General features: G+C 45.1%; 1 protein-coding gene across 1 annotated transcript in view; it reads left to right on the forward strand.

Annotated features, from left to right (window-relative positions):
- The window catches only part of Rngtt (RNA guanylyltransferase and 5'-phosphatase), a 253,269-nt gene that overhangs the window by 6,392 nt on the left and 223,191 nt on the right, over positions 1 to 23,686 (forward strand). The window lies entirely within an intron of this gene.

The following is a 23,686-nucleotide window of genomic DNA, read 5'->3' on the forward strand; positions in this document are numbered from 1 at the left end:
GAAGGGGCCCCAGTCCGATACTCTCTTAAGAGCATGCCCTCACAGCCTATCTTCTATCCAATGGAGAGGTTTCCAATGGAACCTAGAAAAGGGGTCGATACCCTCTTAAGATCATGCCTCCACAGCCTATCTTCTTTCCAATGGGCCCTATCCCTAGAGGTTCCACTTCCCCAAAGCATCACAGGCTGAGGACCAAACCCTCAATACACAGGTCTCTGGGGGACATTCGGGATCCTAACTATGAAGCCCTCAATTATCTCTGAGCATCAAGCATTCAGTGAATGAGAAACATAAACCTCCAGGCAGAGAGCTCACACAACATTCAGCACACTAGTTGGAAATATTCCCGCACCAAGAAGCGTGATCGGAAAAGAGATGATCATTGAACCCCTCCAGAGAGAAACAGCTCTCACACGAAGCTGGAAAACCTAAAGCATCTGATCGCTAAAACTGAAATTAGAAGAAGACAATGCACAAACAACTTCAGCATTCCCAAGGGAGGTGAATCCCTGTTTCTCCAAACTATCAAACACAGGGGCTGAATCTAACTTTCTCAAGCACATAAGACCTAAGAAACTTGCTCTCATCCTGTCGTTCTTATGAAGCTACTCTTCTTAGAGACCGATCCAGAAAGAGAAAGGATGATGTCCCACTCAGGAAATGAGTGTGAAGTTTTCTGGGGAAGAGAGAGAGAGAGCGGTGACCTAAGTGTGACAGCTGTGCAGGTGGCCTAAAGAGCAATTAGGCCAAGCTGCAGCAGTAAAGGGGTTGCTGGGGGTGGGGGTGGGGGAACAAAGAAAGAGCTTAAACTGATAGAATCTGAATTATGTCTGCAGGAATTGAGAATAGATGTACTATTCTATAAAGAGTTCTGGGATAAAGAAATGATGGGTAAATGAAAGACAAAGTCAAGGAAAGGAGCAGGGAGATTATTGCTGTTTAAGAACCTGCTGTGTAGCTGAGGGTCCCCTTGAGTCCTTTATCTTCCCGTCTCTACCTTCCAAGTGCCAGGATTACAGACCTGGTGAACTAGCACACATGCTTTATGCCCTCCTGGGGATCAAATTAGAGCCTCGCACATGCTAGGCCAAGGCTCTTATCAACAGCGCTACATCTGCGGCCAGGCTTACTCATCTGAAAGAAGCGCAGAAGCACAAGAAACAGACGTCAAGAGATCTTAAAGTTGACATACCCATATAGGAAAAGTGGGAAGGGAATACGTGTGTATATGTAGATGTCTGTTTGTGTGGGGGTAATGACAGCTCAAAGGAGCCAAATCTTCAGCTGAAGAGATGGCTAAGCAATAGAGTGTACTTTTAGTATGGGCAGGGTCCTAGAGTTGGTGCTTATTGTCAAATGAACAGCAAAACAAAAATATATATTATACATTCTTTGAGCAGATGTTTTGTCACCTGAGTCCCCACTGATGAAAAATGTAGCATTTTAAGCATTTTATTTAAAAATATGCTCCAGGAACCAGGCAGTGGTGGTGCACACCTTCAGTCCCAGCACTCAGGAGGCAGAGGCAGGCAGATTTGTGAGTTCGAGGCTAGCCTGGTCTATGGACCTAGTTCCAGGACAGCCAGGGCCACACAGAGAAGCCCTGTCTTGAAAAAGACAAACAAAAATGTTCCAAAGGATTGGAGAAGTGGTTCAGTGGTTAAGACCATTTGTGGGCCAGGCGATGGCGGCGCACACCTTTAATCCCAGCATTTGGGAGGCAAAAGCAGATGGGCCTCTGTAAGTCTGAGGCCAGCCTGGTCTACAGAGCAAGTCCCAGGAGGCTCCAAAGCTACACAAAGAAAAAAAAAGAGTACTTGTGTTAGATGAGCATGGCAAGCACTACAGTATGGAAATTCCCATTCACCTGTGGTTCTTAAAAACGGACCCACTGGTAAAGAGATGGCTCAGCAGGTAAGAGCACTGGCTGCTCTTCAGAGGACCTGGGTTCCATTCCCAGCACCCACATGGCAGCTCACAACCATCCTTAACTCCATTTCAGGGAATCTGACACTTTCTTCTGGCTTCCATTAGCACTAGACATGCTCATGGTGCATAGACATACATGCTGGCAAAACTCAATATGCATTTTTTTAAAAAAAACTCAAGTTTTTTTTAAAAACTGCACCCACATCAAGCATCTCGCAAACACTTGTGACTCAAGTCCTAGGAGGATTTGATGTTGTTGGCCTCCTTAGGCACCCACCTCTGGCATAGCCATGCGTAGACACACATACATAATTAAAAATAATAAAAATAAATCTTAAAATAAATTTAAAAATATATTCCAAGAGCTTGACCTAGTAGGCAACATCTGTAATTTTAATATTTGGGAGGAAGACCAGGAATTCAAGGCCGTCCTTAGTTTCATAGTGAGATCAAAGTCAGTGGTAGGATCAGTCTACTCCCGAACCTCAGCCTGTTATAGTGTTCATAGCTGCGTTATTCTCAATAGTAAAACAAAACAAACACGAGGAAAAGCAGAGAGACCCAGTGTTTACCATAGAATGAATGGACACCCATGATATGGTATATCCAGCACAGCTAACCGTATTTGGCTACAGAGAGAAATGGACCGCTATCATATGCTGTAACTGCAAGTCCTGGGAAGCCTGGCCTGAAATGTGGTACGTGGCCCAGTCTGTCTTAGTCATGCACAATTCCGTCTTGGTCTTTTGAGTCCCGGGATTACAGGCAAGTGCACCATGTCTGCTTCATCCATCATTTTAACATCACGATTTTTCCTTTAAATTCCACATCTTTCTTCCCTCAGAACCACTTTCCTGATTGAGGTAAAAAGCTGTGGAATCTTTTGAATTTTGAATAGGTAAAATCCTCTTTGAACAGAAATCCTCTGGCTGAAGGTGATGTGGAGTCGGGCCTGCTACTTCTGTGCTTTAACTCTCTGTTACGTCGTAGTCAAACAAAGCATTAACTGGGACCTTTCTCTGAATGATATTCAACAAATATGCTAGACTAGAAACCAAACCAACTTCCTATACAAGGAAGCCAATAGAGGGAATTAAAAGAAAGACTAAAACGGGGTCTGGAGATATAGCTTGGTGGATAAAGTACTGAATATTGAGGATAGAAGTTAGGGTACCCAGAACTCATCTAAATGCCAGGGTGAGTGTGGTGGCCTGCCAGTAAGTTCAGATCCCAGAAGGCAGAGAGGCATATCGACAGCTGTACTGACAGGCTCATGGGTTCACTGGTGGTGCAGGAGAATTGTCTGTATTCTGTCAATCATGTATTTTAATAAAACGCTGATTGGCCAGGCAGGAAGTATAGGCGGGTCAACCAGACGGGAAGTAGAGGCGTGGCGAGGAGAACAGGAGAATGTGGAAAGGAGGAAGTCCATTCTCCCCAACTCCTGCCCAGACTCGGAAGAAGCAACATGTGATCTGCCCCACTGTGAAAGGTACTGAGCCACATGGCTAACATAGATAAGAATAATGGGTTAAAATAAGCTACATGAGCTAATAAGACTGAGCTAATGGGTCAATAAGTTTTATAACTTATGGGGATCTCTCTGTGATTTTCTCTGGGGCTTGCCAGCTGTGGGGTATCAGGCAGGACAAACTCCACCAAGCAGGCTCCTTCATGTTACACACTGGAGAAACTCTGCCTCAAAGGATAAAGTAGAGATGACTGAAGAAGACTCCTGACACCAACCTCAGGCCTAAACATGCATACCCACATGCACCCACATACATGTAAAAATGAATACCTACATGTACCCACACATATAAACATGCATATCTGCATGTACCCACACACATGTAAACATACATAACAAACATGCATACTCACAGACACCCACATACAAGTTAACATACATGTCCACGCACACCCACACACATGTACATGTGAATATACACACCACATACATGCAAGCATGTGTACACACAAAACACACACATACATGTGAAAAATAAGTTCTATTTTGTAGCAAAAAAGATGTATCTTGTAGGGTGTGGTGGTACAAACTTGGAAGCCCAGCATTTGGCAGTCTGAAAAAGGAAAATTGCTCATGAATTGCAGACTAGTCTGGGTTACAGGGGGAGTTCAAGGATAGCCAAGCCTATATAGAGATACCTTCTCTTAGAAAAAGAAAGAACAAAAGAAGGAAAAAAAGAAAAGAATGTAAACAAGTAATTGTCTTTGAAGGGATTTGAGAGGGGACAAAGTTGGAGAGATGGCTTAGTGCTTCAGAGTACTTGCTGTTCTTGCAGAGGACCTGCGTGTAGGTTTGGTTCCTGAGCACCCACATGTGGCTCACAACCATCTGTAGCTCCCGTTCCAGAAGATCCAATGCCCTCTTCTGAACTCTGCGGGCACCAAGCATACACATGCTGCACATACATACATGCAGGCAAACAACACTTCAGGTACATTAAAATATATATTTTTTTAAGAAAAGTTTAAAGGATTTGGGGATCGTTATCATAAAGTAAGGGGATATAAGGTGGTAATAAGGTGGTAAGTAGATAGTCTTCCAAAAAAAGAAAAAAGAAACAAAACAAAAGCTTCACATGTATTCTCTGTTTCAAGCTTTTGGAGATCCAGCCTTATATGAAAAGATCAATTAAAGGAGGTGGTGGAGGACAAAACACACATGTACGTATTTCTTCCACATTTATTCATTCATTTATTTATTTATTTTTTAAATATTTATTTATTTATTATGTATACAATATTTTGTCTGTGTGTATGCCTGAAAGCCAGAAGAGGGCACCAGACCCCATTACAGATGGTTGTGAGCCACCATGTGGTTGCTGGGAATTGAACTCAGGACCTTTGGAAGAGCAGGCAATGCTCTTAACCTCTGAGCCATCTCTCCAGCCCTGTTTTGTTTTGTTTGAGACAAGGTTTCTCTGTAGCTCTGGAGCCTGTCCTGGAACTAGCTCTTGTAGACCAGACTGGCCTTGAATTCACAGAGATCTGCCTCTGTCTCCCGAGTGCTGGGATTAAAGGTGTGCACCACCACTGCCTGGCTTTCTTACACATTTAGTAAGAGCCCCAGAACCAATTTTTCTTCCTTCCTTCCTTTCTTCCTTCCTTCCTTTTCTTTCTTTCGTCTGTTTTGTTTTGAGACAGGATCTCTCTGTGTAGCACTGGCTAGGCTAGCCTGAAACTTGCTTTGTAGATCAGGCAACCTTTGAATTCACAGAGATCTGCTCACATCTGTGTTCTGAGTGCTGAGATTAAAAGCACACACTGCCATTTTACAAATGTTCACTAAAATCTCCTGTATACCAAACACTATAACAGTTGAGATTTGCTGGGTTAAACAAGGTATTCATGTCCCCAAGACACTTTTTTAATTTTATTTTTATATTTTACTCCTGATATGGGTTCTGAAATCAAACTCAAATTCTCTGGAAAAGCAGTAAGTGCTCTTAACCACTGAGCCAGCCCATCTCTCCAGCCTTGGGCTATGTAGAGAGCATCAGAATCATCAGTACCCCGTCAGTATCAAATGCATTAGCTACAATCTATTAGCATTCAGGAGAGAGCCTCAGAAGCTTCCAAGGACAAAGGCTGTTTCTATTTACTGAGACACTCCCAAGGCTGAGGACTGGCTCCTTCAGGACACCAGACTGGTTGATCTTCCTTACCTGTTTTCTTTGTTCAGTGCAAACACGGGCACTGACGCAGATTTGTTGACTTTAACTTGTGTGTGTGTGTGTGTGTGTGTGTGTGTGTGTGTGTGTGGCGGGGGATTGGGGTGGTGGGGGTGGGGGCCTGGTAGCGGGACCTCTCACAAATCGGCAAGTCCTCTACCCCTGAGTGGCTCTGCCCGGTCCCTGCACTTCTTTAGCCTGTCTTCTCTGCCTGCTGATAATGTATGATGTGATTTTGTTCCTAGTTAAACCCCGGTCTCCCTTGTAATCTCTGGAAAGAATTCAGGCACAGAACGTGATGGGGGAGACAGGCAGTGGTCACCGAAAAGCAGGTACAGTCAAAGATAACAGGGGCCATGGCCAAAGAGACCACACTGACCCAATTACCACGTTAGACCCGGGCTGTTCTAGCTGCTCTGCTAACGAAAACAGAACCTCCCTGTCAGGTCAGAGTCCTAGCCAAGTGATTGCTACAGCTGTTTGGACTGCCTGGCCCTGGCTTTTACAGAAAGGAGCTCAGTGAGGCTCCTCATGGACTAATGTTTGACCAGAAGGGCCTCCTGCTACGCGGCAGTCTTAGGAGGTTCAGAGAGAGCTTGGTGGAGCCTGGGTCAATGGTTATACCTCAGGCACCCTGGGAGAGCGTGTCAGCCTGGAGGCCGCTTTTCCTTCCGTAGCCAGAAGATGATTCAGGCCTGATTTTCTGATCCTTCATTAACAAGCTTTTATTTCACAGTCTGCTGACCACAGAGTGGTCCTGCCCCTAAGATCCTCCGAGACTTCTTACCTCTGACTTCTCACATCCTCTTCGCTAGGATGTCAAATCTTCTTCCTGTCACCCCAGACTACCTGTCCTGGGCTGGGAGCTACAGGTATCTGCTGCTCTGTGCGTTACTGAGTATTTGTATAGTTTGGGCAGAAACAGGAAGTTGAGTGAGAAATGGGGATTCTAGCCTAATTTTAAGTGCCCGGGATCAAGCAGGGGTGCCAAAAAGTTGGAAGAGGGTGCGGATCCCCAGGCACTGCAGTTCCGGGCAGCTGGGTGCCACTGGGAACTGAAGTCAGGCCTTTCCCAGCTGCAAGGGCTTGTCCCCAGCCTCTAATTTCCAGGCTGGCCTGGGATTCTGTCTGTAAAACAGACTTTCATCTTCCCAGCTCTGCCTCAGTGCTGATGCTGGGCGAACAGGTGAAAGCCTGGCTGTGCTCTATCATTAAAGTGGTCCTCTCTCACACAGACTTGGGAGGGGAACTTCCATAAACCAGATCTGGAATCACTGTTTGAGGCTGATGTACTTCTGAGCACAAATGTCTATTTTTGTTTCAGTATTTTTGAATAATGAATGTTTTTAAATTTAGCATAAATATTTAAAAAAAAACCTTCCAGTTTGGGCTTTCTTTCTTTCTTTTGGTTGTTGTTGGTTTTTTTTTTTTTTTTTTTGGGGACAGGGTTTCTCTGTAGCTTTGGTGCCTGTCCTGGAACTAGCACTTGTAGACCAGGCTGCCTGTCCTGGAACTAGCACTTGTAGACCAGGCTGGCCTCAAACTCACAGAGATCCACCTGCCTCTGCCTCCCAAGTGCTGGGATTAAAGGCGTGAGCCACCACTTCCCGGCTTCCAGTTTAGGCTTTCTATTTCCCTCTCTGAAGGCCTTTCTTGTGGCATATGTTCACACAAACAGACACAGATAAAGGTTAAAATAAATCTCCTTAAGAACTCAAAGTAACAGCCAAGAATGTTACACAGAGAAACCCTGTTTCTGTAAACAAATTACAAACAAGGAAAAAGAATCCATAATAATAATAATAGTAATAATTTCTAGGGCTCAGTAGTAGAGTCTTTGTCTACCATGTGCAAAGACTGAAGTTCAATCCTTAGCAATGCCAAATAATAAAGATTAAAAAAAATAATAGGGAGAATTGGTTCTGTGGGTAAAGACTTGCTGAGCCAGTGTGAAGACATGAGTTGGGATCCCCAGAACTTAAAGCTGGAGAGTGTGTATTTATAATGACAAGGTTCCTTTGGAGATGGGCGGTGAAGGCAGACGAATCTGCAGAAGCTCATGGGCCAGATAGTCTGGCATATGCAGGAGCAACCACAAAAGAGAGATCCTGTCTAAATGAAAAAGTCAAGCACCGACACCCAACAATGTCCTCTAACCTCTGCGCGCGCACACACACACACACACACACACACACACACACACACACACACACACACAGAGAGAGAGAGAGAGAGAGAGAATATGCTTTAGGAATGGTGCTGCACACATGTGGTTCCAGCAACTGGGAGGCTGAGACAGGGATCTCAAGTTCAAGGCCAGCCTGAGCTACGCTGTGAGACCCAATCTCAAAACAAACAAAATAACAAAACACAAATCCCAAAGAATTAAGAAATTCTTATTTAATCTCGACCATATTTTCTATGACAAAGTATTTATGATTCCCTTTCTGTGGAAGAGATACTGAAGGTTTGCCCAAGACCTCTAAGTAGTACCACTCGCTCCAAGCCTTTCAGATTGCTCCACTCTAGGACAGTTGGGGCCCTTGGCTCCACTCTAGAACACTCGGGGCCCCCGACTCCACTCTAGAACACTCGGGACCCCCGGCTCCACTCTGGAACACTCAGGGCCCTCGGCTCCACTCTGGGACACTGGGGGCCCTCGGGTCCACTCTAGAATACTCTGGGCCCTCGGGTCCACTCTAGAACATTCCGGGGGGGGGGCCTCGGCTCCACTCTGGGACACTCGGGGCCCTCGGGTCCACCCTAGAACACTCGGGGCCCTCGGCTCCACTATGGGACACTCGGGGCCCTCGGCTCCACTCTGGGACAGTCAAAGCCCTTGCTGCTCTCACAGGCCTTTAGTTTATTTCCTAGCATCTGTTTTGGGCACAAAACAACTGCCTGTAACTCCAGTTCCAGGGTATCTGACACCCTTTTCTGGTCTCTGCAGGTACCTGTACATAATTAAAAATAAAATCTTTAAAACAGCAATAATAAAATTCCCCATTCCCCAAATACAACAAAAAATGCTGACTCCTTCTTGAGAAGCCTATAACCATACCTGGAAGTGCACTCTCCTTTCCCTAAGCTCCTCTTCCTATTAACCTTTAATTTACGTTTAAACATTTATTCAGTGTGTGCGCCCTTACCTGCTAAGCCATCTCACCCTGGTGTTTTTTTCTTCTGCTTTTTCTTTCCTCCTCCTCCTCCTCCTTTTTTTCCTTCTCTTCCTCCTCGTTCCTCCTCCTCACGTTGCCCAGGCCAGCCTCAAACCCCACTGTAGCAGATGATAATGTCAAATTCCTGCTCTTCCTCTCAAATGCTGGGAGGATTACAGGCATGTGCCACAACGTCTAGCTAAACTTTCTTCCTACCAAACGGCAACTCTGCTTAAGACGAAAGATGGGAAGGAGGGAGGGAGAAAGAGAGGGAGGAAAATACACCAAAAATGGAATCTGCTTTTATTAAATCGAAATGACGTATTTGAAATTAAAGTCCAAAGGAAGCTCAAAGTAGCAGTGAGGAGTGACTTTTAGGTATCAGGAAGCCTCTGAGGGCACACTGACGAAAGAAAATCCACTGAGAAAGAGCTGGGTCACTCATTACGCGTCTCTAGTGTGAGTTAGTATAGCATTGCTGGGGATGACTGCAGCTTGCACAAGGCCAGACATTTCCTGGATTGCAACACTTCTTGGCCAGCGCCTGCCCTTTCCCTCCCTGGCAAAGTCCAGAGTTACTCACTTCTCCTTCGCCTTTGACAGCCAGTTGGATTCCCTTTACGGCTAGGGTGTGGCTGTTTTTAATGCTAGAGTAGGCCTGGAAGGCCGTAGCAGTGAAGGTTGCTGACGGGAGAGGGGGGAAGGGTGAGGCGGAGCTGGACTTGCCTGTGAGCCATCCCGCCAGACTGTCACACTCGGTCATCACTTGCGTCGGTAACACTGTGAATCCGGGGTATGACTGCACCCGAGCAGTGACGGGAATGCCCTGCTGGCATGCTTTCCGTGGACCCTTGAAAGTCCATGAGTGGACTGGGGTGAGCCTGGCTGGGTCACAGTCCCTGCTCAGCTGTTATTCTGTCATTATTCATGATGGTGAGCAGCCACCGAATATTCCAGCCTTACACTGTGTTGGCTGTCAGGCTGTTGCTTTTAGAACACAGCAGTGACAGGCCAACCCTAAGGCCCTCTCAGAATGGGTCCTGCCTGAGACAGGGCGGATGCTGCCTGCCGTTCTCGGGCCTCTTCTATCCTGAGGCTCTCCCTCACCCACCTGCTTCATGCATTGCCCACCTTTTCTTAGACTGGGGTCTCACTCTATAGTTCAGGATGGCCTCAACTTGTGGCAATCCTCTCAGCCCCTCAAGTTATATAAGATGAACCACCCTACCTGGCTCCCACGAAATTCTGAACCTAGCTATATCTTCCTGGAGCCCTGCCTCTGAGAATCCCTCCAGACCTCATCCTCTGGCTCTTCCCAATGTCCCCCACGAAGTGGGAATTTTTCTAGGGTATCTGTTTGGCTGTAGGTAGTCAATGAAAGTATCTTTCCTGGCTGGACGGTGGTGGCGCACACCTTTAATCCCAGCACTCGGGAGGCAGAGGCAGGTGGATCTCAGTGAGTTCGAGGCAGCCTGGTCTACAAGAACTAGTTCCCGGAAAGGCTCCAAAGCTACAGAGAAAACCTGTCTTGAAAAAGCTTAAAAAGAAAGGGGAGAGAGAGAGAGAGAGAGAGAGAGAGAGAGAGAGAGAGAGAGAGAGAGAGAGAGAGAGAGAGAGAATCTTTCCTAAGAGCTGGACATGGTGGCTCACTCATCACCTCAGCTTCTCTTTCCCAATCACAAACCTCCTTTGCCTTTGGACTTCCACAGCATCTTACCAGGGGCTTTAGAGCCCCCTTCAGCACACCCGCTCTTGTGAACTTATGTGTCTGTGATTTATATTTTACTTTTTGTCTGTTTGTTTTGAGATAGGCTCTTAATATGTAATCTAGGACTTGCTAGGTACACCGTGATGGTCTCAAACTCATGCCAGTTCTTTTGCCTCCGCTTCTCAAATACTAGGACTACCAGTTTGCACATGGCACCCAGCTATATTTACTATTTTTAAACTATTTTTAATTTGTTTGGGGGATTTGTTTTGTTTTGAGACAGGATCTCATGTAGTCCAGGTTGGTTTTGAATTTTTGACACTTCTGTCTCATTTTCCAAGTGCTAGTATTACAGGTATGCACCGCTGTGTCTGGGCTGTCTTTTTATTAACCCCATTAAAAAATTTTTACACGTTTGGTGTAGGAGGTTCTTCTGTCTATGTTCTTGCTTTCATTGGTTGAATAAAGAAACTGCCTTGGCCTTTTGATAGGGCAGAACTTGGATAGGCGTGGAAAAGAGAACTGAATGCTGGGAAGAAGGGCAGTGTGGCAGACACCTTGGTTTTCCTGCTTGAGACAGACGCTGGTTAGAGTCATGCCGGTAAGCCACAGTCAAGTGGTGATATACATTAATGGAGATGGATTAAACTAATATGGGAGAGTTAGCCAATAAGAGACTAGAGATAATGAGCCAGGCAGTGTTTAAATGAATATACTTTCTGTGTGGTTATTTCGAGTGTAAGCTAGCCGGGTGGGACGAAAAGCAGGCCCGCTCTCCCTGCAACACAAGTTGGGCAGTGGTGGCACACACCTTTAATCCCAGCACTTGGGAGGCAGAAGCAGGTGGATCTCTGAATTCAAGGCCAGCCTAGTCTACAGAGTGAGTTCTAGGACAGCCAGGGCGACACAAAGAAACCCTGTTTCAAAAACCAAGAAAACAAACCAACCAAACAAAAAACAAAACTAGGTATTTGTTTGTTTGTTTGTATTTGGGCATGACTACCAAGGAACCTGTGTGGAGGTCAGAGGACAACTTGGAGGAGTCAGTGCCCTTTCAAATATGTGGGTTCCAGGGATCAAACTCAGGTTCCCCCGCAACTGCTTTTACCTACTGAGTCATCTTGTCAGCCCTTAACCCTCTCCTTTTAATGGCTGAGCATGGGGGTGCTCACCTTTATTCTCAACACCTGGGAAGCAGAGGCAAGTGGATCTCTGGGAGTTGAAGGCCAACCTGGTCTACATAGGGAGCTCCAGGTCTGGCTAGTTTAGGACAACTTGACACAAGCTAGAGTTGTCTGAAAGGAGGGAACCTCAACTGAGAAAATGCCTCCATAGGACCTGGCTTGGCTGTAGGGCATTTTCTTCATTAGTGATTGATGGAAGTGGGTCCAGTCCATGGTAGATGGTACCATCCTTGGGCTGGTGGTGCTGGGTTCTATAAGAAAGCAGACTGAGCAAACCATGTTGAGAAGCCAATAAGCAGCACTCCTCCATGGCCTGTTCAACAGCTCCTGTCTTCAGGATCCTGCCCTATTTGAGTTCCTGTCCTGACTTCCTTCAATGATGAACAGCAATGTGGAAGTGTAAATCAAATAATCCCTTCCCTCCCAGATTGCTTTTGAAAACAAAGACATAATCCATCAAAGTTCCTAGTTATGGGAAAGTCTCAAAATGTACAAATCTTGCTTTTTTGGCTTCTATAATTCTGCTTCTGGCTCACTGTTCTTGGGAACTGAAGCATGTCAACCCAGAAAATGCTTTTATGCTTCAAACCTCACCCCGAGAAAGGCTCGGGGCTACATCTGGATCCCAAGCACCCAGTGTAGTTGCTGGTCAGCTAATAAAAACTTTCTGTTGGTTTAAAGCCAAGTCTGAGCAGTTGTCTCTGGTGGATACCCAACACCACCGCATCAACAGATGACTGGAAAATGAAAATGTGGTTCATATACACAATGGAATACTCTGGCTCTAAAATAAATTTTATAAAGGAAAATAAGATCAGTACATTTTCTGGTAGCTGGATGGAACTAGATAATATAATAGTGAGGGAATCAGACCCAGAAAGACAAACGCCATACTTGGGGATCTTTCCTCTGAGCCTTTAGATTTGAGTTCAAAACCTGAAGTAGCTTTAGAAGCCAGGGAAATAGAAAAGACCACAGAGCAAGCTTTCAAAGGGGGGCACTTGGGCACAGGCGCTGTGAATGGGGAAATGGGGAATTTAGTGGGGGTGGGGAAGAGGCATAAGGCAGAGGGAGAGGGACAGAGAGGAGGGACAAATGACATTAAGGATATTTTTAAGCCCATAGGGAAACATTATTTTATAAACTTACTTAAAATTGCATATGAGCGTGTATGCACACGTGTGCACACACACATACATGTACTTTAACAGATTTGCTGCTGTTGTTTTAATTATATATGGGTGTGTGGATATGTGCAGGTGAGTGCAGCTACCTGAGAAACTTGCGAAGTCTGGTTTCCAGAGTTGTGAGTCTCCTTACATGGGTGCTGGGACCCCCAGCTCAGGTCCTCTAGAAGAGCAGCAAGTCTCTACACCTCCAGGACATCTCTCCGGCTGAAATATATACTTTAAATGGAGTTACTCCACAGGAGTGATAATACTCCCCTAAAGAGCCATAGGCTAACAAAAACCCCAGTGCCAGACATGGGAACTGTCCCTTCAGATTGTCAGTCACAGGAATCCAATAGACCCCCAAACAATATAGGCTGTTGCTGTCGCCCTTGCTTGCCTCCCAAAACTCGAAGATAAGACCCTCTTGCTGAAGATACCACATGTTTCAGACAAAAGGACTTGGAGGAATTGAACTAGAACTGACCTAGGAGTTCCCTTCCCAAGGAAGTATCTGAAGACACTTATGCCAACTGCCGAGGGAAAGGAAGAACCTGTCATCCTTCCTAGCTGTAAAGCCTGGAACCGTAATGATGGCTGGCTCAGCAAGACATCCCCAATGACAACCAGTGGCTGTTGAGGGAGGAAGAATCAGGTTTTTTCATGAATGAGTTTCCTGATAGGTTATCCAATACAAACGGTCCGTCTTGAACACGTGTCCATTCAAGCAACACTAAATGAACTCAGTAAGTTATGCATGTGTAACAATAATAAAAGAGAAGAAGATATGGATTTGAGGGGGAATTGGGGGTGTAAATATTGTGAATACGGTGCTCTGAAATTCTCAAAAGATTAAAAATAAAAAATAAAACCTTAAAAGTAGAAAAAAAGGCTCTCTTTATTTTTAAATTTTTGTTTGTTTCTTGAGAAATCAATCGACTGATTCTTTGGGAGGAAGCCTCTTTCTATGTAGCCCAGTCTCCCTGCTCCGCCTCCCATTGTTGTGGGATATTTTGTCACACTCTGGCACACTCTTAAGTAAAGTTTACCTTGAGTCAGAGAGCAGAGCCAGCTACTAGCTGACCAAAATTAGCCATAGGGGTTTTAGACATACAGAGAGATATAGAAACTAGTAGGGAGGAGCTTAGAAAGATTCTAGGCCCTTTTGGATCGAGGAAGGAGAGAGAAAGGAGGTCACTGACCACTTTTCTGATGCTTCTCTGGTCAATCAGGTTCTTACCCCCATATCTGACTCCTGAGATTTTATTGATAAATGAATAATTAGATGAACACTTCATCCCAGTGTTAGGGTGACAACTGTGTGTCATCATGCCAGGAGCTCAGAATGGGTTTTTTATTGTCTGCTGCTCCTTAACATTAGAAACCACCTTCTAGCTGCCCCTCCACATACCTCACAATTATAAGATCATGTGATCCTGCCTTGCTTGGATTCTATTCTTGTGAAAACAGAGGAACCAGAGCAGTGAAGTGACCCAACAAAAGGGCACTTGCTGGTAAGCCTGGTGACCACAGTTCAATCCCTGAGACTCAGGTGGGGCAGGGAGTGCTCTGACCTTCACATGGATACTGTGGCACACGTGTGTGCATGCTAGCAAGCACATGCATGCTCACACACAAATGAATGTGAAAAAAATGTTTTAAAAGAAAAACGAAATAGAGGAGCCATAGCATATGTGTGTTGACAGAGGTTTCTGTCCCTCCAGGTCCTGCAGTCATTCAGTCCCAAAGAAACACACAGAGGTCTACATTAATCACAAACTGGTTGGCCTATTAGCTCAGGCTTCTTATTAAGTCATTCTTACATCTTAAAACCCATAATTCTTGTCTGTGTTAGCCACGTGGCCTGGAACTTTTCATCAGCGAGGCATTCTCATCTACGTCCGCTACATCTGGGTGACTGGTGCAGGAGAATTGTCTGTAATCTGTCAATCACGTTTTAAATAAAACGCTGATTGGCCAGGCAGGAGGTAAAGGTGGGAAAACCAGACAGGAAGTAGAAATGATGTAATGAGAACAGAAGAATTCTGGGAAGGAGGAAGTTGATTCCTCCCACTCCTGCCCAGACGACTGAAACAGCAGGTTGTGATCTGCCCCACTGAAAAAAGGTACTGAGCCACATGGCTAACATAGATCAAAAAATGGTTTAATTAAGATGTGAGAATTAGCCAATGAGAGGTTAGAGCTAATGGGCCAATCAGCTTTGTAACTTATAGAGATCTCTGTGTTATTTCTTTGGGGCTGTGGGGGTACCAGGTGGGACAGAAACCCAAACAAGCAGGCCTGGCCCCTTCATTTTACAGGTGACAACTGCAGGTTGACCTTTCTTCTTCCCAGAATTCTCCTGTTCTCGTCACCCTGCCCCTACTTCCTGTCTGGCTCCTGGTCAATCAGTGTTTTATTAAAAATAATACAAGTGACAGGATAAAAGACCATCGCCCCACAGCTTATGTGGATTCTGAAATCAAATAAGGTTCAGTCTCTGGCAAGCACTTCTCTGGAAAATGTGTCAGGGGAACTGATTGGAAACATGTTTGAGGATAATTATAGAAAAATGAGAGCTGACACAAGCAAAGAACAATACCCATGGAAATATCATCTAAAACTCATATTTTATATTTAAAAGCATATTTTATATGCTTATAAAATAATTTTATAAAAAGGCAGGGTTACTGTCATTGAAGAAGCACCTGGTCCCAGAACATTCAATCGTTTTATTTTGAGACAGGGTCTCATGTATCCCAGGTTGGCTCAAAATAGCCGAAGACTACTTGAGCTCCAGATTCTCCTTCTTCTCTCTCCCAGGTCCATTATGTTAGCCTGTAGGCAGGTCTGTGGGGGCGTTTTCTTGACTAATGATTGATGTGTGTGTGTGGGGGGGCAGACCACTGGGGGCAATGCCATTTCTGAGCGGGTGGTTCTGGAACTTTGTGTTGGTTTGAATAAGAATGGCCCCTTATAACTGTGCTGTGGTGGCACACGCCTTTAATCCCAGTACTTAGGAAGCAGAGGTAGGGGTATCTCTGTGAGTTTGAGGTCAGCCTGGTCTACAGAGTGAGTTCTGTTCTAGGACAGCCAAGGCTTACACAGAGAAACTCTGTCTCAAAAAAACAAAATAAGAACAAAAATGTCCCCTATAGGCATATGTGTGTATGTATGTATGTGTACATATGTTTTTCCTGCTCCTCTGGATCTGAATGGAGAACTCTCAGCTACCCTCCAGCACCATGTCTGCATGCATGCCACCATGCTCCCTGTCATGATGATAATGGATTAAACCTCTGAACCTGTAAGCCAGCCCCAATTAAATGTTTTCCTTTATAAGAGTTGCTGTGATCATGGTGTCTCTACAGACTAAGACAGGCATATAAGAAAGCAGGCTGAGCAAGCCAGGAGCAACCCAGTAAACAGCACTCCTTCATGGCCTCTGCTCCAGGTTCCTACTCTAACTTCTCTTTATAATGAACAGCTATAAGCTGCTTTCAGTTATAGTGTTTATCAAAGCCATAGAAACCTAACTAGGACAGTAGGCAAGCACTCTACCGACTTAGCTATATTCACAGAGGCTCCTGGATAGTGTGTGTGTGCACATGTGTGCATGTATGCTGTAATACAGATGACTGAGGATGACTGAGAAGGCTAGAGGCGTCAGAGCCCCCTTGGAGCTGAAGTTATAGGTGGTTGTGAGCCATACAACATGGGTGCTGGGAACCAAACCTGGGATCTCTTAACTCCTGTATTATCTATATAGCCCTGCCTCTACCTGAATATTTTATATGATGAATATTTCATGGATCTTTGCTCCTTGAAAATATAAAAAAAGCTAGAAAAAGCTAAAGAATGACACTATTCATTATCAAGGGCAGAGAGAATTGTTTGGTGGTAAAAATAAAAAAGATCCAGGATCTCAGATGGCTCAGCAGTTAAGAGGACACAGTTTGCTCTTCCAGAAGACCAGAGTTTGGTTCCCAACAACCTTCTAAAACTCCAATGTCTCCAATGTCCAGTGTCCTCACAAGGAACCTGTATACATGTGCACAAACCCTCTCATAATCAACACAACATTCACATAATTAAAAATAAAAGAGAGGAGCTGGAGAGATGGCTTAGCAGTTTAGAGCATGGGCTGTTCTTCTAGAGGACACAGGTTCAATTTCTAGCACCAACATAGATGCTTCAGTCCCAGGGGATCTGATGCCCCCCCTGGCTGCTTCAGGTACTGCAGGCATGTGGTGTACATACATACAAGCAGGCAAACACTCACACATAAAATAAAATATAAATCAATCTTTTTGTTTGTTTGTTTGTTTGAGACAGGGTTTCTCTGTAGCTTTAGAACCTGTCCTGGAACTAGCTCTTGTATACCAGGCTGGTCTCGAACTCACAGAGATCCGCCTGCCTCTGCCTCCAGAGTGCTGGGATTAAAGGCATGCGCCACCACTGCCCAGCTTCAATCTTTTTTTTTTAAAGGTAAATCTTTAAAAGATTCAAGCTGCAAAAAGGTAAGATTAACTATGGATTGATAGAGAGAGAGAGAGAGAGAGAGAGAGAGAGAGAGAGAGAGAGAGAGAGAGAGCCCCGGAGAGATGGTTCATCAGTTAAGAAAGTACTTGCTGCTCTTGCAGAGGACCTGGGTTCAGGTGTTCTTCAGTTCCAGGGGACTGTACACCCTCTTCTTGCACCTTCAGAAACCAGTCATACACATGGTACACATGCAGACAAATGCTCATACACATGATAAGAATAAAATAAATTTTGTTTTGTTTTGTTTTTCAAGACAGTGTTTCTCTGGAACTCACTATATAGGCCAGACTGGCCTTGAGTTTAGAGATTTCGCCTGCTTCTGCCTCCTGAGTGCTGGGGTTAAAGGCATGTGCCACCACCACCTGCCTAAAGTATTTTTTTTAATTGAAAACATAAAGAAAAGCTAGTTTGACAGGCATGCCCAAAATGTCTGCTCTTGGGTAGAGGAAGGAGAATCAGGAGTTTAATAAGGTCACCTCTTAATAAGAAATTGTATTAATTTCTTTTTGATTGCTGTGATACAATACCATGACCAAAGAAACTTTTAGAAGGAAGGGTATATTTGGGTCTTATGGCTCCAGAGGAATAGGAGTCCATGCCCGTCATGGCAGGGAACAGGGAAGCAGGCTGGCATGATGCGGGGGCAGCAGTTGAGAGCGCACTTCCTGATCCACAGACAGTGCTTGTGTCTGTTCTGTTGCTGTGCAAGGGACTCTGATAGCTCAGCTTGAGGAAGTAAGAGTTGAAGGTCAGACCTGCCGGAATTCAAGGCAGCTGGAACTTGAAGCAGCTGGTCACATTAAATATCAGGAAGAAGAAAAGAGCAATGCATGCTTGCTACTGCCCAGCCCCCTCTCTACACAGTCCAGGATCCCATCCAGGGAACAGTCCCAGCCACAATTAGGATGTGTTTCCCCACATAATTAACAGAATTAAAAAATCCCCCACAGGTGTGCTAGGAGCCTTATCTTCTAGGTGATTCTAGAACATATTAAGGTGCCAGTAAACACAACCATCATAGGACTTTGAGACCAGCCTGAGCTACGTTGGATGCTGTCAGGCTGGCCTTCAACACCATATGTAATTTAGGATAACCTGAATGCCTGATGCCCCTAGTAGGATTATGGGTCAGCCCTTTTCAAATATTTTGATTTTACATACTCAGGGTCAATAAATGGAAGCTGGTTTTTGTTTTGTTTTGTTTTCTGGTTTTTCGAGACATGGTTTCTCTGTGTAGCTTTGAAGCCTGTCCTGGAATTCACTCTGTAGATATGATTGTCCTGGAACTCACAGAGATCTGCCTGCCTTGAATATTGGGATTAAAGGAGTATACTACCACCACTGGGCTATAAATGGGATTTTAAAAAAAAACTTTGAGTTGAGACTGCACCGGAGAAGTAAGTGTCTGGGTTCCTGGCTAGAGGGCTCTGTTCTCTAGGCCCTGGGCCCTAACCCCAGGAGGCACATCCTGTGCACCACACTCACCCACCAAACCCCAGAGACTCTGGAGCAGCCTCCCCACACATGCAACCACCCCCACTACCCCTGGAGAGCATCTGAGACCACTGGAGTCTTGGCCCTGACAACCTATAGAGAGAGCCTTGGCCCCGCCTACACCCGAAGGAACCCCAGAACCCTCCCAGCATCCACTAGAGGCGTGGACCTGCCTGCACCTGGAGGAAGAGCGACGACCTAAGCCACAGGTCCCATCTTTACCAATTGGAAGAAGAGGGACCTCTTGAAGGACAAGCCCCACCTGACCCACTGGAGGAAGAGATGGGCAGACGGCAGTGTAAGAACACATTCAACAGCATGAAGAGCAATATGGTACCACCAGAACCTAGTGGTCCCACAACAGGAAGACCTGAACATCTAATCCGGAAGAAACAGAAGAAAAAGACCTTAAATATAACTTTATGAAGATGATAGAGACCCTTAGGGAGAAAATGAAAAATTCCCTTAAAGAAATGGAGAAAAAGACAAACAAAAAATTGGAAGAAATCAATAAATCTCTTAAAGAAAGCCAAGAAAACCAAGAAAAAACAATCAAACAGGTAAAGCAAACAGTTTAATACTTGAAAATTGAAATAAAGAGTCAATAAAGAAAACACAAGCAGAGGGAATTCTGGAAATGGAAAATCTGAGTAAACGAATAGGAACTACAGATGCAAGCATAACCACAATGGGGATCCCCACAGAAACAGCTGACCTGAGCTAGTGAGAGCTCACAGACTCTGGACTGATAGTGGGCGAACCTGCATAGAACCAAACTAAGCCCACTGAATGTGGGTGACAGTTGCGTGGCTTGGGCAGTCTGTGGGGCACTGGCAGTGGGACCAGAATTTATCCCTAGTGCTTGTATTGGCTTTTTGGAGCCCACTGTTTTTGGAGGGATATCTTGCTCAGCCTAGATACAGCAGCAAGGGCTTCTGCCCTACCTCGAAGTGATGTGTCAGACTTTGTTGACTCCACTTGGGAAGCCTTACCCTCTTTGAGGAGTAGATGGGGGGCTGGGGTAGGAGGAAGGTGGGGGAAGGAGGAAGAGAAGAGGGACTGGGAACTGGAATGGGCATGTAAAATGAGAAAAGATTGTTTTTTAAAAAATGAACTTAATAATAATAAAAAATTGAATCTAATAAAAATTTGAATCTAATAAATCACACATTTTAAAATTTAGAAAAACAAACAAACAAACAAAAACCTTTGATTCAGTTTTGCTTTGTAGACCAGACTAACTTGAATTTTCTCTGTAGTCTATGTTTGCTAGAAACTCATGGCAAGCCTCCTGCCTCAACCACCTGAGTGCTGGGCTTAAAGTAAATGGAAAATGTCCAGGTTGTATACAGAAGTGAAAATGAAACCAGGGAAGGAGAAAGAACGGATGTGGATGTGGGGGCACCTTCCAGCCGAGATGGGGTGGTGTAGGGCAGGGTGGGGGATGGGACTTCCTAAGCGGTGGCTGCTCTGGAGAGAAGCGCTTCCCTTCCAGTCAGTATCAATTTTCTTCCTAAATAACTTTCTTTATACTCTCACGCGTAAGGAAAGTTTAGGTGAAATAACAGAATGAAGATCAGGAAATGTAACCCAGACCTTGAACTTCTGGAAACCTGGCAGTTCTCTCATTTTAGCCCCAAATGTGCTGGGACTGCAGGCGTGAGCCGTCTTGCTCGGCTCCCACGACTCCCAGTCAACAGAATTCAGCCAACAAGAGGCTGTGCCAGTTCAGGTCAACGCCTTATGAAAGTCGAGGACTTTGTGCTTTTGAAATCTTGGAAAACTTGAGCCAATCCACAAAATAACTGTTGTCCTGCTGAAGTGACCAGAAGAGAGTCTGAGCTCTGGGCCACATGACTGGCACACCCACAGAGATGGAGCAGAAGGACCCAGACTATGGGTCATAAGCGTAGGGAGCTCTGAGACTAAGGAACCGCTCTACTTCCGGCCTTTTGTCTCCGTTAGCCATCGGTTTTTTTTTTCTTTCTGGAAGTAATTTCTTATGCATCAATAGCACCTCTTTAAGAGATTCTATCAGCAAGTAAGACCAATAACTGGCAAATGGAACCTTGTGAAATATAGAAGCATCAATACCAGCAAAGGGAACTGTTATCAAGAAGATAAGCAGCCCACAGAGAAGTATACATACATCGGACAAAGGATTAATATCCAGAATATATGAAAACATGAACACTGATAAAGAAATCAAAGAACCAGGACTAGGGAGTTGGTTCGGTGGTTAAGAACACTTATTGTTCTTACAGAGGACCCAGCTTCACTTCCCAGCAGCCACAGGGCAGCTCACAGTTATCTGTAAGTCCAGTTGCAAGGAGATCCAATGCCCTCTCCTGACCTCTGAGGTCACCAGGCACCATACATGGTGCGTACACATATCCACAGCCAAAGTACTCGTAGACATAAACAAAGCTTAAGAAAACAACAACAAAGTACCCAATTTTAAAAATGGGTTAAATAACTTAACAGAGAGTCCTTAAACAAACACATACAAATGTCCAATACGTATTTCTAAAGTGTTCAGAGGCATTAGTCATCACAGAAATGCAAAATAAACTACTTCGAAATTTCATTTTACCCGTCAGAGTGGCCGTTATCTCGAAGACAAATGATAACAGATATTAGAGAAGATGGGAGGATGGGGAGGACCTGTTCCCTGTCCGTGAGAGTGCAAACGGGTACGACTACCACAGAAATCCGTGTAGAAATTCTCCAAGAAACTAAAACTAGAGCAAACGTGACTCAGCTGTGCCCCTCCTGGGCACTCGCCCAAAGGGCTCCATACCCAACTGCAGACTCTTGCATATCCACGCTCATTGCAGCACATCGCTGATGGAATCAGTCTAGACGGCCATCGGTAGAGCAGAAAATGAAAACACAGTACGCATACACCATAAAGAAAGGTGAGGGACTAGAGGGATAGCTCAGTGGTTAAGAGCACTTACTGCTCTTACAGAGGACCCAAGTTTGGCTCCCATCACCCACGTGTAGCTCACAACCATCTGTAACTCCAGTTCCAGGGGATCTGATATCTTCTGGCCTCTGTGAGCACAGACATGCACATGGTACACATACCTGCGTGTAGACATGAACTTACATACATAAAATATTTTTAAAATATGAAATTTGCTGACAAATGGGTGGAACTGGACAGACAATGTTATATCAAGTGAGATAACTCAGTTCCAGAAAAATATTACATTCATTCAGATCCTAGTTCATTCTCTCTCTCTCTCTCTCTCTCTCTCTCTCTCTCTCTCTCTCTCTCTCTCTCTCTCTCTCTCTCTCTCTCCCTTCCCCCCCCTCTGTGTGTGTGTGTGTGTGTGTGTGTGTGTGTGCTTGTGCGTGCAGAGGTCAGAGAACTAGAATAGGACCAGGAGAAGGGGGAAGAGGCTTTAAGAAAAAGGAGCAAGAAACTATTAGAAAAATGTAATATGAAAGTGGAAGGGGAAGATTGTGAGGCCAGAAAGAGGGGCAGGAGGGAGAGAGGTAGGGTTTTCAGCAGGGGTTGGGTGCAGAGAGAGGGACAGGAGGGAGGGAGGGAAGGGCTTCCTTCAGCAGGGGTTGGGTGCAAAGAAATGGGGAAAGGAGGAAGTGAGGGTAAGATTAACCAAAACTAAGTATGTATGAAAATATCATAAGAAAACACGCAACTTTGTAAAGGTATCTTAAGAAAACTCCTCTAGCTGGGTGTAAGGGTACACATCTGTAATCCTGGCACTCCAGAGACGGAGCAGAAGACTCGGGAGTTCAGGTCCAGCCTTGGGTACAATAACAAGTGTAGAGGCCAGCATGGGCTCTAGGAGACTTTATCAAAATAGACAGACAGGCAGACAGAGGGATAGGCAGCTAGGTAAGCAGCTAGGTAGGCAGGGGTGGGTGGATAGATGGATGGATGGATAGACAGGTGGGTAGATAAGGGTGCAGTGGCGGGTGTTTGTAATTCTAATACTTGAGAGGTTGAGGCAGGAGAATCAGGAGTTCAGGGTGAACCTGGCTGGCTGCATGAGCGCCCACCTCACAAGAACAAGTAATAGTAATTATTAATAAATAAATGACGATTTTTCTTTTCCAGAGTTTCTTTTTTTGTGTGTGTGATAAATGCAAGAACTCTGGCAGTCCTCACACGCCTGCACGCGTCGGCCCTCGTTGCTCTGGTTACAGAATCAGGTTTGCCATTCAAGGGTCCAGTTCACTGCCCCCACTCCTGCTCGGCCCCCTGCTCCTCCCCATGATGTAGGCTGTCTATAAGTTTAGCACAGGAGAGGTCCACAGTTCAATTCCCAACCCACGACCAGGTACATTCAAGATTCCTAGTTCACAGGCTGGCACAGAAGCTTCTTCAATTACATCCAGGGGAACAGAACCGCCACTAACTGGCTACCTTGCACAGTACAAAGACTCCCAGTGTTAGAGATTTTTGCTGGTGAGTCATTAAGTTAAAAAAGGAAATCTGTATCAGTAATAAATCTCTTTAGAAGTACTCTGTGTTCCTTTAAAAATTGATTGTTTCTAAATGGCTACCTCGACTAACAGCAGCAGAACAGATTTCTGATGTGATAGGAATTGGTGCATTCTGAGAAACTGTTCCTAGTTTATGCTTCTGTTTTGAAGTGGGCACAGGAGATTTTTCTAAATAATTTATTGCTGGGCAATGGTGGTGGTGGCACACGCCTTTAATCCCAGCATTCAGAAGGCAGAAGCAGGAGGATCACCATGAGTTTGAGGCCAGCCTGGTCTACAGAGTGAGTTCTAGGACACCCAAAGCTACACAGAGAAACCTGGTCTT

The sequence above is a fragment of the Arvicola amphibius genome, chromosome 11 (assembly GCF_903992535.2).
Source record: "Arvicola amphibius chromosome 11, mArvAmp1.2, whole genome shotgun sequence".
NCBI classification, from domain to species: domain Eukaryota; kingdom Metazoa; phylum Chordata; class Mammalia; order Rodentia; family Cricetidae; genus Arvicola; species Arvicola amphibius.